The sequence below is a fragment of the Mustela putorius genome, unplaced genomic scaffold (genome assembly GCF_011764305.1).
Source record: "Mustela putorius furo isolate JIRA1106 unplaced genomic scaffold, ASM1176430v1.1 tig00000095_pilon_pilon_pilon, whole genome shotgun sequence".
NCBI classification, from domain to species: Eukaryota; Metazoa; Chordata; class Mammalia; order Carnivora; family Mustelidae; genus Mustela; species Mustela putorius.
The window spans coordinates 31,861,061-31,876,649 of record NW_025421280.1 but is presented as its reverse complement, the minus strand read 5'-3'; the positions used below and the strand labels follow the sequence as shown (position 1 = coordinate 31,876,649).

Below are 15,589 nucleotides of genomic sequence, written 5' to 3'. Positions count from 1 at the left end.
GTTTTTCTGCGTACATTTTCTTTGTGTGGAAAACAAATTCTGTTATTCCTTTTATAAGCACACACACGGAAGGCATTTTCCTTCCCATTTTACAGAAATAAAGCTGAGGACAGAAGGTAGATTCACGTGCCTTGCTATCAGGTTTCTACCTGCAGGGGTTGACCCTTCCTGCCAAAAAAAAAAAATTATTACTGCATCAGTATTAAAAAAAAAAAAAAAAGAATCTAGCTGACAGTTTGGGTGTGTTGTGTATTACCTATCACTTTGCTAAAACCCTAGAGACCAGGCACAGTTGAAGCACCTTGATGGAGAAAGTTCCGCATGTCTACAGAAGGTGTATTTATACCCAGGAAGCTGGGAGGAGGAACAGGAAAGATGAGACCTAAGGCATACACTCCAGGTGACATCTGAGACCTCCACCTGCTTGTTCCACAGCCCCAAGCCAGGATGTTCCGTTCCCCACCCTGCCCTACAGCACACACTCCCGGGCTCCCCATTTCGATGTGGGTTTCCCAATTTACCCTGATGCCCAAACCACAAAATGAACGGTCACTCCTGGCTCACTTGCCTCCACTCCCTGCATCAGATGCATTGTGTCCCAACCACTCGCCTCCAAAATATATCCTGAATCTGATCACTTCTGGCCACTGCATGCCCCCCACCACAACACTCATCTGGACTCAGGTAGCTGCCTCTCCCGGGCAGTGGGCTTCCCCATTCCCACTCCCACCTCCCACCCTGCACACTGCTTTGCAGCCAGTGGGTCCTGAAAGTCTGTGGTCAGCACTTCCCCTGTTACAGGACTAAAAGCCACACCCTACAGGGCTGTCCCCTCTCCTTGAACTCATCCCTTTCTCTTCTCCCTTTTGCCCTCTTAGCTCCACCTCTGCCACTGCTGTTCCCTCTTCCTAGAATGCTGTTCCCCGCATCTCCAGCAGGCCATCTCCTTTTTATCATTTGGGGCTCTGATCAAATCCAGGCACTCCCCATCACATCCTCCAACCGGTCTTCCTCATGGCGCGGGTCCCTCTCTGGGACTGGCACTTACGAGCAGCCTTGGATAACATCTGCCTCCCCCAAAGGAAGTCAGCACTGCCAGGGCAAGGATCTTGATCTGCTTGTTGCTCCTGGGTCCCTGGTGCCTTAAATATTTCTTGCCTGAATGAATGATCTCAGGAATGGGTTTACCCAGGAAAACATCCTGAACCACCTTGCAACTGCCTGGGGTCCGGGACTTCTGAGTAGGAAAGGGATGAAGGAGAAAGAAGTGGGAAAGAAGACGCCAGGTCTGACCCCAGCACATGATCAGCTAACTCGCTGTGTCGTCCCCAGCAAATTACTGAACCCTCCAAGTCTGTTCTCTCCTGCATAACACGGAGATGGTGATAGGTGCCAGAGAGAGCCATCATGAGGGGTCAGCGAGCCAGCCTGTGGGAAGGCAACATCCTGAGCTCTGCACTAGCCCATGAAAAGCACGTGGTCAACACTGGCTTTCCTGTTGATTCTGTGGCAGGCAGAGCCTGGCAGCCGTGGGGATGGGGGACAGCTGCTCCAGCCACACCATCCAGCAGGCTCCGAGGAGTGGTTCCAATGGAGCCCCAGCTGTCCCATGTGTACACACGAGAAATAAACACCTCCCCAGCCAATGGGCACTTCCCAGCCGGGTGTCCGTCCCTGGCACCAGCTGGGCCCCATGGCCAGGTGTGCTGTTCCCTCTCTCTGTTTGCCCAACCACAGCGCAGAGGAAATGGCAAAGCATGTGGGGTTTGCTTCCCTCAGAAGCAGCCAGGTTCCACGAACAGACGGTGCAAAGAGGAGACAATGGGGAAAAGCAAACAGGAGAACATAAGCCACATGAAGCCTGAGGCCACAGAGAGCTCTACTGTTAATGCTTTAAGAACAGAATTCTACAAAGCACCAGGTATCACTGTATTCACCACTTTCCGAATCCAAATTGAAGCCGCACCTGTGGTGGGGGACTGACCCCCACTGCCATGCCTGGACCAGCCTGAGTTTCCATGGCAACCGGATGGCGCCTGGAGATGCTGTGATTAATATGGGCTGGTGCCAGAGCTCTGGGGAAGGAGTGGGGAGGGAGGCGACCAGAGGGAAGTCTGGAGGCCTGCTGTGGCCCCCTGCACATGGACAGGAACATTTACACAGCTGTGCTAGGGACCAGGAGTCACCACCCATGAGCGAAACAAGCACTAATTACTGGTAAAGCAGCTTTAGCTCCCGTGAAAATTAGTGGGAGTATGGCAATGAAGCGAAAAAGCTAAGGAAAACCGTTCTGTAAAACTTCTCAGGCTCGTCCTACACATTGGAAGGACATAGGATTCCCCGGTGCCAGTGGATGTCTTTCCCCCATGTCTGGAAGCAAACGGAACAACTTAAAACAGTCAGGTAGTTCCATTCCTGAATGCATAAAGCTGCCAAAAGTCATAATCATAAAGCTCTATTTATAGTAGCTCCAGGGGCGCCTGGGTGGCTCAGTGGGTTGAGGCCTCTGCCTTCAGCTCAGGTCATGATCCCAGGGTCTTGGGATCGAGCCCCACATCGGGCTCTCTGCTCAGCAGGGAGCCTGCTTCCTCCTCTCTCTGACTGCTTCTCTGCCTACTTGTAATCTCTGTCTGTCAGATAAATAAATAAAATCTTTTTTAAAAAATTATAGTAGCTCCAAACCGGAAGCAACCCAAAGGTCCATCAATAAGAAAAGGGGAAATAAACAACAACATAGCCATCTAAGGGAATACTATGCAACAATGAAAAAGAATGTGCGGGGTGCCTGTGTGGCTCTGTTGGCTAAGGATCCTCCTTCAACTCAGGTCATGATCTCAGGGTCCTGGGATCGAGGCCCAATTCGGGCTCTCTGCTCAGCATGGGGAGCCTGCTTCCCCTCTGCCTCTGCCCTCCCCTTCCCCAGCTCGTACTCTCTCTCAGTCTCTCTCTCAAATAAATAAAAATCCTTTAAAAAAAAAAAAAAGAATGTGCTAAAGTCAATATGTGGAGGAAACTCACAGACAGGCACAGAGCAGACCCCACTGCATCATTTCATTGTCATGAAGTTCAAAAACAGGCGGAATGAATCTACAGTGATGAGAATCAGAGGAATGCTTTTGACCTTGGGGGTGGGGAGCTATGGACTGGGATGGAACACAAGGGAGCCTGCTGGTGAGACTTCCAGATAAAATACAGAATGCCCAGTTGCATGGGATATACTTACACGAAAAAGCACTTCACTGCTTCTCTGAAATTTGATTTCAACCAGGTGTTCTAAAATTTTTTTATCTGCTTAACCTGGCAAGTCACTGGGTCGGGGGCGGGGGGGGGGGTGGATAGAAGTTCCTTGACTCTTGACCTGGTGGGGACCCAGTATATATGCATGTGTAAAAAATCATTTGAGCATTTTCCTGCATGTTACATCATAAAAATTTTTTAAAGTTGAAAGAAGCATAGGAAATTCATTAAGAAGGATTAGACATGCCCCACCTCTTAACAGCTAAGTTTTGAGTTGGGTAGGAAAAGAGCCAGAGGTCGGGTCTCCCCTCCTAAATACAAGTCCCAGAGGAGGTGAGAAATCTACTCCCTCGTGTAACAGATAAGACTGAGCTTCAGGGGCACCTGGGTGGCTCAGTAGGTTAAAGCCTTTGCCTTCGGCTCAGGTCACAATCCCAGGGTCCTGGGATCAAGCCCTGCATCCGGCTCTCTGCTCAGTGGGGAGCCTGCTTCCCCCAACCTCTCTGCCTGCCTCTCTGCCTACTTGTGATCTCTTGTTTGTCAAATAAATAAATAAAATCTTTAAAGAAAAAAAAGAGACTGAGCTTCAGTGAGGCAGTGAGTTACAGTGGCTTACCCAAGTTCCCAGAGCACAGAGCAGACAGGCCAGGGATAGGGGACCTGGGTTTATGGACCAGGGATATGGGACTCCCAAGACCTTTCTCTGAGGTCCAACCCAGAGTCCGGCCCTGAGCAATTTTCTTGCAAGGCCCACGTCTCCTGAAACATAAACAATCCATGGCAGTCGGGATTTTGCCCCCATGATCTTGAGGCATGGTGCAGAGAAGGAGAGCCATCTGCCGGCCAGGAACACACTCCCAGGGCTATCAGGTGTGTTAGAAGCAAAATTTCATGGTGCTTATTAACCTGCCATCCCTTAGGGGTCTTTTTGTTACAGCAACACACTTGTCTGGCAGCTCGGGCTGCCAGACCAAGTCAGAGATTGAGTGGCTTAAGCAACAGAAATGTATTTCCTCACACTTCTAGAAGCTGGAAGTCTGAGACCAGCACAGTCAGTTCCTGGGGAGAACTCTTCCTTAGCTTGCAGTCGCCACCTTCTTGCTGTGTCGTCCTCACATGGAGGAGACTTTAGAAAGAGCAAGCCTTCCAGGGTTGCTGGAAGGTTGCTGGAAGGACACTAATCCCACCAGGAGAGGCCCCACCCTGGGATCCCGTCTAACTCCCAAAGGCCCCATCTCCAAGGCCATCACACGGGGGGTTAGGGCTTCATCATATGAACCGGGGGGGAGGTGGGGTACACAACTCAGCCCACAACATTCGCTAACTGATACACTACTTGAGAGAAACAATACTGGTTCCATTCAGTGCATGTTTTCCTTGTGCTCTCGAGGCTTTGCATTCAAGAAGAGCACACGCAAGTGTGGAGTCCTGTCCAGAACACCAAAGTGTTCATTAAAAAGAGAGCTGGGGGAGCCTGGGTGGCTCAGTGGGTTAAGCCTCTGCCTTCAGCTCAGGTTATGATCTCAGGGTCCTGAGATAGAGCCCCGCATCGGGCTCTCTGCTCAGCAGGGAGCCTGCTTCCCCCTCTCTCTGCCTGCCTCTCTGCCTACCTATGATCTCTCTCTCTCTCTCTCTGTCAAATAATAGAAAGAAAGAAAGAAAGAGAAAAAGAGCCAGGAGGGGCGCCTGGGTGACTCAGTCAGTTCAGTGTCTGACTCTTCATTTCTGCTCAGGTCATGATCTCAGAGTCCTGGGATCAAGCCCCCATGCTCAGAGGGGAGTCTGCTTGAAATTCCCTCTCCCTCTTCCTCTGCTCTTTCCCCTGCTCATTCTCTTTCCCTCCCTCTCTCTCTCTCAAATATAAAATCTTTTTTTTTGAAAGAGGGAGATCGAGCTAAGAAATAACATCTCCATGTGAAATCACCCCCCCCCTTCTCTCTTGTTCTCTCTCGACCTTTCCTCTTTTTCCTCCTCTTGTTTGAGGCTCTCTCGGGCAGTTTCACTCCTTCCTGTCTCGTCTGTGTGCTTAAACCTCAGTCAATAAAGCATCTTAATCTCACCCTGCACAAAGAAAGGTTGCTTAGTCCCACAGAAATCATATCCCCTCCAGAGGTCCAGGCTGACGAGTGTGAAATTCAGCGGACCGTGGATTTGAACAGCCAGGAGGACGATAATCCAAATGTCATTTTTAACCGACCTTCAAACGCATTTGTCACCTCCTGGATGATGTTTTATTTGGCTGATGGTAAAAGTAATTTCCAGGCCTTGAACAAACAGTCTGCAGAGCAGGTAGCCAGGTTTGGGGCGAGTGTCAAGGATCTGCCTAGAAGTAAAAACTTACAACGGGGAGGAACAAAAGCAAAAATCAATACATGGGACTATATCAAACTGAAAAGCTTCTGTTCAGCAAAGGAAGCCATCAGAGAAATGAAAAAGCAACTTACTGAATGGAAGAAAATGCCTACAAATCGTAGATCTGATAAGGAGTTGGCATGCCAAATCTACAAAGAACTCATACAACTCGGTATTAAAAAAAAAAAAAATTCATGGGCAGATGAACTAATTAGACTTTTTCCAAAGAAGACATCTGAACGGCTACCAAGAGAGTAAAAAGGTGCCAAGTAAAAAGGTGTCACGAATCATCAGGGAAATGCAAATCAAAACCACACAGAAATATTCACACCATTAAGATGGTTATTATCGAAAGGTCAAGAGATGACATGTGTTGGCAAGGGTGAATGGAAGAGGCAAGCCTGTGTACTGTTGGTGGGAGCGAAAACCAGTAACAAGCAAACAACCCAGATGTCTACCCAGAGATAAATGGATAAACCCAATGTGGTATATAGGACAGTGGAATATTATTCAGCCCTTAAAAAGGAAGGAAAGTATTTTTTTAAGGATTTTGTTTTTAAGTAATCTCTGTACCCAACATGGGGCTTGAACCCACAACTCCGAGATCAAGAGTCCTACGCTTCCACTGACCGAGGCAGCCAGTGGCCCCCCAAAAAGGAAGGAGATTCTAATACCTGCTGCAACACTCGTGAACGTTGAGGACATTGCGTTGAGCGAAATAAGCCAGTCACAAAAGGACAAATCTTGTCTGATTCCAATTTCATGAGGTCCCCAGAGGAGTCAAATGCAGAGAGACAGACAGTAGGATGGTGGGAGCCAGGGGCTGAGCCGGGGAGGGAGGAGGGTATGGGGAGTCCATGTTTCATGGGGACAGAGTTTCCGTTTGAGAAGATGGAAAGGTTCTGGAGACAGATGGCAAGAATGATTGCACAACATGAGTGTCCTTAATGCCACTGAACGGTATGCTTGAAAACTGGCTAAAATGATAAATTTTTATGTTATGTGTATTCTGTTAAAATTTTCTATGTGCGTGAAAAGAAAATCCTAAGAGGTGTTCCAAAAACACCCACACATCTTTTTTTTTTAAGATTTTATTTATTTATTCAGTGAGAGAGAGCATAAGAGGTGAGAAGGTCAGAGGGAGAAGCGACTCCCCATGGAGCTGGGAGCCCAATGTGGGACTCGATCCCTGGATTCCGGGATCATGACCTGAGCTGAAGGCAGTTGATTAACCAACTGAGCCACCCAGGTGCCCACCCACACATCTTTATAAAGGTCCTTACATATTCCCAGTGGTCCCAGTGTATCAACCTTCTGGCCTCTGGTCCTGACACCCACTCACCGAGAGCACAATAAGCAGAGACAGACATCTACAAAGGCTCCCCGATTCCAGCAGTGTGGACTCACCCCACACCCCACCTTTGCACAGAGACGCAAAGAGCAAGGTGACATGAAAAGTAAAGCCAGGGCCAGCAAGAACTCTCATTGCTTGGAGCAAAACTCCAGAACTGTCCCAAATACATGAGAAAAGAGCTGAATAAAATGTCAGGCCAGATGGCGGAGGCTGAAGGCTGAGCTGAGACCAGACTGCCAACGCGACTCTGAGCACGGCTGCAAAGGTCCGTCCCCTGGTGAGAAGAAGCCACAACACAGTTATGGTCTGTTTTCACCTGCTTTCTCCCTTGCTGGCGGATCACAGCACAGCTGGGACATGCGTACTCAACTCCCACTGGCATGGACAGATCGCCTGGGGATGGCTGGATTTCATGGGCAGCCCCAGGACATTGGCTAGGACTGAAGAAGGAGAGAATCTGAATCTCAGATTCTGCCACTGAATCTCAGACTGAATTCTTTCTCCCAGTTTCATTCAGGTCATGACTTTGTTATGTTCCCATCGCTCGCTTGCTCACTCACGTATTTATTCACTAGCCCAGCAGTATTTATTGGGCTCCTACTGTGTGCCAGGCCCTGTTCTAGACACTAGGAACCCAGCAGTGAACAAAAGGGACTCAATCCCTGCCCTTGCAGAGCTGAGATTCCAGTGGGGAAGACAGACAAGAAACAAGATAAACAAGTAAAATATCCAGAATGTCAGATAGAGAAAAGAAGCCAGGTGAGGAGGGGGCGCCTGGGTGGCTCAGTGGGTTAAGCCTCTGCCTTCAGCTCAGGTCATGATCTCAAGGTCCTGGGACTGAGCCCCGCATTGGGCTCTCTGCTCAGCAGGGAGCCTGCTTCCCCCCATCTCCCTCTGCCTGCCTCTCTGCCTGCTTGTGATTTCTGTCTGTCAAATAAATTTAAAAATCTTAAAAAAAAAAAGAAAGAAAGAAAGAAAGAAACCAGGCGAGGAGAAAGGAAGGGGAAGTGGCATGTCACTTAGAGAAGATGGCCAGAAGAGGCCCCATTGAGGAAGAAACTTTGGAGTAAAGACCTAAAACAGGCGTAGGGGAGGCATGAGGGTGTCTGGGTGGAGAAAAGCATTCCAGGCAGAGGGAAGAGCCAGTGCAAAGGGCCTGTGGCTGCAGGAGGCCTAGTGTCCTCAAGGAGCAGCATAGAGGCCTGTGTGGCTGGAGTGGTGGAGCGAGTGAGGACAAATGGAAGGAGCTGAGGACAGAGAGGTGACAGGGACAGAGGGTGCAGGGTTTTGTGGGTCTTTGCTGAGTGAGGTGGGAGCCATGCAGGATTCTACGCAGAGAAGGCAGATGCCCAGACTCGGGTGTTCACAAGGGCCCTCTGGTTGTCAAATTTGCAAGAAATTCAAAATGCAATGGAATTCATCCTCCCAACCACTGTGGGGCCCCCTCTCCCCTTCCTTCACCCCATATTTTACTCATCATCAGGGCTGAGGACTCTACCTAGTACTTCCTATCCCACTGGCCATGGTTTGGGCTCTCATTTGCCCACTCAGATGAACTGTAATGCCTTCCTCCGTACTCATATCTCCCTGAGTATCTCCTCCCCCTAATTCATCATTGACTGAATAGACAGGTCACCCATTGGATATTTCCAAAAGGACTCCCCCTGTGCCGATCCTAAGAGCACCCCGGACTTCCACACCTCTCTGTCTCCATCCTGAATGCCCTTCCCTCTCCCCACCCCAACTCCAGTTCAAAAGATGCCTCTGCTAGGAAGCCTCCAAGGGAATTCAATTAGCCAGTGCCCAAACTCCATATCTGTCCACACATGCCCATGGTTACCTACCTCCAACACCTGTCACTCCCTGCCTGGGGCTCATCCTGGCCACAGGACTGAGGAATGGGCCAGGGGCCCTGGGAAGTCGAAACCCTTGGATAGCCCTCAACCAGTGATTGATGGGAGTTGGTGGAGAAATGCCCTCAACTTTGCAGCTAGCCAGCCTGGGATATTGGATCTTAGATCTGCCACTTCCTGCTGTGTGACCTTGGGCAAACCACTTCAGCTTTCTGGGCAGAGTTGAAACTATAAAATAATTTCTTTCTATGTAACATGCTTAGGACAGTGTCCTGTTCATGGTAAGCCCTAGATAACACTGTCGTTTTCACACCTATGGCTACCAGTGCAACTCCCTTCTCTGCTGAATCCTCCAAATCTACTTCAGTGCCTGGCCTGCAAGAAAGACACAGGTAGTACTTGTCGAAAGGTAGATCAGTGATCGCTCTTGTCCAGGCTGGGGAATAGGGCAGCCAGATCAAAATTCCAGACGCTGTCATTTATCATTCTTTCTCTCTCTCTCTCACTCTTGCTCTTAAACTTGCTTGACTCTATCTGTGCTGGACGGTTTAAAAGTAAAAAGGTCAAGGGACGCCTGGGTGGCTCAGTTGGTTGGACGACTGCCTTCGGCTCAGGTCATGATCCCGGAGTCCCGGGACCGAGTCCCACATCAGGCTCCCAGCAACATGGGGAGTCTGCTTCACTCTCTGACCTTCTCCTCGCTCATGCTCTCTCTCACTGTCTCTCTCTCAAATAAATAAATAAAATCTTTAAAAAAAAAAAAAAAGTAAAAAGGTCAAGGGCGCCTGGGTGGCTCAGTCGGTTAGGCGTCTGCTTTCAGATCGGGTCATGATCCTGGGGTCCTGGGATTGAACCCCTCAGGCTCCCTGCGCTGCGGGGCAGTCTGTTTCTCCCTCTCCTTCTGCCCTTGCTCATGTGCTCGCTCTCTCCTTCAAACAACTTTTAAAATTATTTTTTAAAGATATTTATTTATTTGACAACAAGAGATCACAAGTAGGCAGAGAGGCAGGCGGGGGGGGGGGGGGGGAAGCAGGTTCCCTGTCGACCACAGAACCCGATATGGGGCTCCATCCCAGGACCCTGGGATCATGACCTGAGCCAAAGGCAGAGGCTTAACCCACTGAGCCACCCAGGCACCCCTAGACAATCTTTTTTTAAAAATAAAAGTAAGGGGCACCTGGATGGCTCAGTGGGTTAAAGCCTCTGCCTTTGGCTCAGGTCATGATCTCGGGGTCCTGGGATCAAGCCCTACATCTGGTTCTCTGCTCAGCAGGGAGCCTGCTTCCCTCTCTCTCTGCCTGCTTCTCTGCCTACTTGTGATCTCTCTCTCTCTGTCAAAGCAATAAATAAAATCTTTTTTAAGGGGCGCCTGGGTGGCTCAGTGGGTTAAGCCGCTGCCTTCGGCTCAGGTCATGATCTCAGGGTCCTGGGATCGAGTCCCGCATCTGGCTCTCTGCTCAGCAGGGAGCCTGCTTCCCTCTCTCTCTCTCTGCCTGCCTCTCCGACTACTTGTGATTTCTCTCTGTCAAATAAATAAATAAAATCTTTAAAAAAAAAAAAATCTTTTTTAAAAAAATAAATAAAAGTTGGGGCGCCTGGGTGGCTCAGTGGGTTGGGCTGCTGCCTTCGGCTCAGGTCATGATGTCAGGGTCCTGGAATCGAGTCCCACATTGGGCTCGATGCTCAGCGGGGAGCCTGCTTCCCTCCTCTCTCTCTGCCTGCCTCTCTGACTACTTGTGATCTCTCTCTGTCAAATAAATAAATAAAATCTTTTAAATAAATAAATAAATAAATAAAAGTAAAAAGAACAGACTGCCAGGGTGGGGGCGGGGATGGGAATTTCTCCCAGGGACGAGTGTTCCTCCAATGTTGTTTCTTAAACTAAACCAACCTACATCTGTTCTCTCTAATGTCCTCGGCAGGAGTAGGAGGGTATTTTGGCCCATACTCTGCATCTTTGGATTTTTTCCCCCCCTGTTCAATACGTGTTTCTGACCTCGGGTGAGGGTTTCATTGTCCCCCCTAGCTCATTCTGCCCCTTCGGCCAGTCATTGGCTGGGTGTGGTATGAGTGTGTTAATATGTTATGACATTAATTCATTATGATGATAATTATTCGTGCAGATGGGCTTTTTTCTCTCAACAAATATTTACTGAATGCTCACTGGACGCCACCATGATTCAGCTAACATGTGCCCTGGGATCTTAAAACTCTCAAAATCATCTAGAACTATCACCCTTTAAGGCTGCAAGAAACTTCAGTGATGATATTTGCTGGAGAGACAGAACTGGATACAAAAGTTGGAGCCACTTTAGAAAAAGATGGTTAGCCCTCGCACCCAGTCTTAAAAAAACGTTTGAAGACTGCGCCCCCCTCCACTTTGTTCGTAGTAACTAATGAACATGCGATTAGTAGGTCCAGTGATGCAGTTCTGTACCTCCTATCGGACCTGCAGGGATAGGTGGATCGTGTGAAAGGCAGGAAAGAGAGAAATGGGAGCTACAAAAAAACAAATTAGAAGTGAAAGAAAGTCCATTTTATAATGCCATTTACGATTTTTTAAGATCTTATTTTTAAGTAATCGCTACACCCGATACGGGGCTCAAACTCACAACCTCAAGATGCAAAGTCATGCACTCCAATGACTGTGCGCCCCTGTATGATTCCATTTATAGGAAATATGGAGAATAGGGAGACCCACGGAGACAGAACACAGATTGGCGGTTGCCAGGGAGGGGGAAGGCAGAGCGCCTGCTTCATCAGTAGGAAACTCCCCTTCAGGGTGATGGAAATATTCTGGAACAAGAGAGAGGGGACGGTTGCACAATATTGTGAATGTACTAAATCCCATTAAAGTATACACCTTAAGGGGCGCCGGGCTGGCTCAGCGGGAGCATGCAACTCTTGATCCTGGGGTTGTGAGTTCGAGATCCACATCGGATGTAGAGATTACTTTAAAAAATAAATCTTCCCCCCAAATTATGCACTTTAAAATGGTAAATTGTGCATTATGTGTATTTTATAATTTTTTTAAAGATTTTATTTATTTATTTGACAGACAGAGATCACAAGTAGGCAGAGAGGCAGGCAGAGAGAGAAAGAGGAGGAAGCAGGCTCTCTGCAGAGCAGAGAGCCGGATGTGGGGCTCGATCCCAGGACCCTGGTATCATGACCTGAGCCAAAGGCAGAGGTTTTAACCCAATGAGCCACTCAGGCGCCCCTGTATTTTATAATTTAAAAAGAAAAGAAGAAATTGGACATCCGCCCTCGTTCTGGAAAGTACTTTAAAAGTAGCCAATTTATCAAAAGCCTAACGTCCTTGACCTTTCTTTTAAAACTCACCGTAACTACATCCAGTGACATGTCCTCTTTCTAAAATAATGTAACTTTTTTTTTCATTTTGAAAAAAAGAAAGAGGAGCGCCTGGGTGGCTCCGTCAGTTAAGGGGCTGCCTTTGGCTCAAGTCATGATCCCAGGGTCCTGGGATCGAGCCCCACCATCAAGGTCCCTTTCCCTCTGCCGGCCACTCCCCCTGCCTGTGTTCTCTGTCAAGTGAATAAAATCTTTTTTTTTTCCTAATAATAAATAATGAAAATAATTTTTTTTTAAAGAAACAAATTTTAAAAGTGAATTTAAAAAGAAAAAATGTGCTTATTAAAAAAGTAGCCAAGATTTCGTGAGCACCTCCTGTATACCCAGGACTGTACACGTCACCTAGCCAGGCCTTCCAGGAACTCTAGGAGGAGGGCACTAGGGTTCAGCTGGTGGTCAGCCAAGAACAGTGACACACTGAGGGTCCTGTGATGCTCCCACCAGCTCTGCAATCGGCAGGGCTGGGTGGGACCTAAGACTCTGCATTCCTCTAGGGTGCTGCTGGCTCTTTCAGAAGGAAGGTCTGGGGATTCTGATGAGCAGCGGAGTCAGTCAGCCTCCTCCTTCAGACAGGCTTAGCCTTGCCAGAGGGGGTAGAACAACCCAAGAGTCCTTGCCTGTCACAGTGGAGACAGAGAGGGTTGAAAGATCCTAGAACAGAATTTCCCCTCACTTGCCCAGGTCATTAGGGCCCTCTGGTCTTGTAAGCTAACATTTCAAAAAGAATCATACAATAAATAAGTAAAATCCTTGGCCAGAGTTTCTGACGTCCCAGAGCTGCCCTGGGCATTACTTTGCGGGTCATTTGCCCAGTACTTTGTTCAATGTCAAATCCACCCTTTGTCTCTGGAATCTTGGTCTTGATCTTTCTGTTTATTGGGGTGGGGGGGGGTGGGGAGAAGGCGGTAGACACACAGCAGAACGGAGTTAAATCTCACTTATTAAACCCTCCAAGAGGTAGGATGGCATTTAGCCCTAAGGGACATCTGTAGGCCTTTCTGCAAATCTCTGGAGGAAAAACATACCAACAGGGATAAACCCAGCTACTCAAGATGTATGGAGTTGTGGGAGCTTCCTGCAGCCTAGGTTTGGGGTGTCCTACGGCCTAGAGATCAAATGGGACAGGAGGGACCAGCAGCCAATCCAGACCCCTGGCCTCCATTCATTCCCCATCCTAACACCCTCCCCCCACCCCCACACCCCCACCCCACCCCGCCAGGGGCCCAAGACTGTCCCTGGAAGAGTCTGCGTGGGAAATGGCAAGGATGGTCTGAAGTCCTGAACTCTGAACAGGAAAAGCGACCGGTGGAAGCCATCCCCAGGACCCTGGCTCAGAGCTAAAGAGTGAAGGGGCGCCAGCGGGGGCTCCCCTTCCTGTTGGTTCAGCCCTAGCGAGGCTGCCGCCTCCGGAAAGGTGCTCATTCCTCCTGTTTACAATCTATTCAGGTTCCTTCTCGGGGCTCAGTCTCCCAGGCCTCCCAAGCAGGAACCCCCGAGAACCCAGGAGGAACCTAGCCGCCAGCCTCCCCCCTCCGGCCCCTTGCGGTCTCCGCCTGGGCACGTGTCCTGCAAGGCTGTCGCTGTCCGGCCGCTAGAGCAAGAGGGAAGAGAGAAGGATCCCGCTGCCAGTCTCTCTCACTCCTGAAGGAACAAAAGCCACCCCGAGAGTCAAGTGTGTCCAAAATAAAAGGGAGGGATTGGCCTATAGGGGAGACAAGCGCTGTCGCTGCTTGTCATTTGGCGCAAGGGAGGGGAGAATATTAAATATTAAGCGGAGCAAGCGGTTTCCTAAGACGATGTAATTATTCTCAACAGCCTAAACTCCATCTGCCATCTCCCGTTTTCCAACGCATTCACGCAAACTTGAGCACAGAAAACAAGGCCGGGCCACACCAGGCGGAGGCAACTTTTGCTTGGGGGGACCCCCCACCACCACCAAAGGCAGAAGCGATGGGGGAGGGGAGGCGCGCATGATCCCGAGCCCCGTCCCTTGTAGAGCCTGCTTGGGTCTCAAAGCAGAGAGCCGCTCATGTAGACTTGAGTGAAGGCGGGATGAGAGCGGAGGACACACAAAAAGTACAATTTGGCTTCGATCAGAAACTAATCACTGGGGAAACAGCACAAGCCCAGGGCAAGTGGCAAAGACAGAGGCGCGGCAAGGTGGCTAAGAGCGGTTCAAAGAGACTGGATTTTTAAGAAACCAGTACTCGCTGGAGACGAGGGGTCTGCCCCCTACTTCCTGCGCAGAGAAACTATTCAGAAAGGGGAAGCGGTTTTTGAGACAGAAACAAGTAAAATCTGGAAATAAACGCTCTCTCCCCACCGCACCCCACCCCCAAATACTATTCTCAGGAAGGGGATGAGGGAGGTCATCGCGTTTCCACCTTTGCAGATGGAGGTAATGTTGCAGCAAGGAAGTAAGAACTGGATTCTCCCGAAGGACCCAGCCCCGGCGTCCCCAGCCCTGGAAGCCCCCACTCACTCACCTGTATCTCATGAGCTCCGGGGCTCCTCCCGCGGCAAGGCTAGTGGACAGCGCAGCGGGTCCTCCAGCTGTCCTGAGGGTCCCACCTTGCCAACGTCTGGAGAGCCAAGCCGGCCGAAGCCCACGCACCCATTGCCCATCCAATGGAAAGGAGAAGAAGAGAAAGAAGGGGGGACCCAGGAGCAGCCGTGTTCTGAGCTGAGGGCTCCCCACAAAGGCAAGCGCCAAGTGGGGCTGCTGTGCCAGCTGCCAGGGGGAAAAAGAGGAGGAGGAGGTTTCCCTGATTCTGGGAGGAGGGGCGGGGGGGGGAGGACCGACAGCTCAGCAGCAACTGATCATTTCCAGCAAAGTGCTCCGCCGGGACCCAGCTCGGGGAGGTGGATCCAACCAAAGACGTGTCCCCGCATTGCTCCTCAGGGGAAAATGAATTTGTTGCTGTTTTCTCTGAGCCCCTGAGCACCGCACGGCGACCTCCCAGCAAGCACGGGGCAGGACCCTAGTTCCTAGAAGGATGCTGTTTATTCTCCAGCCCCCCCCCCCTTCGGATGGGCTTCTCTTAAGCCGCAGAGGAAAGATGGTAACATGAGGGCTCTCCCTCTTCCTCTTGGGGGGTCTGCGGAGGGGGCGTGTAGAACACGCGTGAGCAGCAGTCTGTGGAATCACGCTTAGAATTTAACCGTCTCCCCTCCGCCAATCGCAACCTAAATTATTGATGCTCGTACAAAAAAAACAATCATTAGCAGACAGCTGCTAACCCCCTCCCTGAGTCCTTTCTGTTCATTCTCCAAACAGCTTTCCCTTACCCACCCCCCACCTCTCCTTAGCCCGAGGGGCTGTATTATTTAAACAGAAAAGCAGAAAAAAGGAAAACAGCACTTCCAAGCAAAAAAAAAAAAGGCAATTGATTGCAAGTTCCAGGGTTTCCTGCCACAGGCA

The 15,589-nt window shown here is 49.8% G+C and overlaps 1 protein-coding gene across 14 annotated transcripts in view; it reads right to left on the bottom strand.

Annotated features, from left to right (window-relative positions):
- Positions 1 to 15,208, bottom strand: part of CACNA1A (calcium voltage-gated channel subunit alpha1 A) — a 287,509-nt gene extending 272,301 nt beyond the window's left edge. For 6 of the 14 annotated variants that reach the window (XM_045083255.1, XM_045083256.1, XM_045083300.1 and 3 more), the window contains exon 1: positions 14,655 to 15,208. The gene's annotated coding sequence lies outside the window, so the exon portion shown is untranslated. The remainder of the gene's footprint in view (positions 1 to 14,654) is intronic. The other 8 variants (XM_045083281.1, XM_045083289.1, XM_045083296.1 and 5 more) reach the window with 4 other exon arrangements.
- Positions 15,209 to 15,589: the final 381 nt, after the last annotated feature.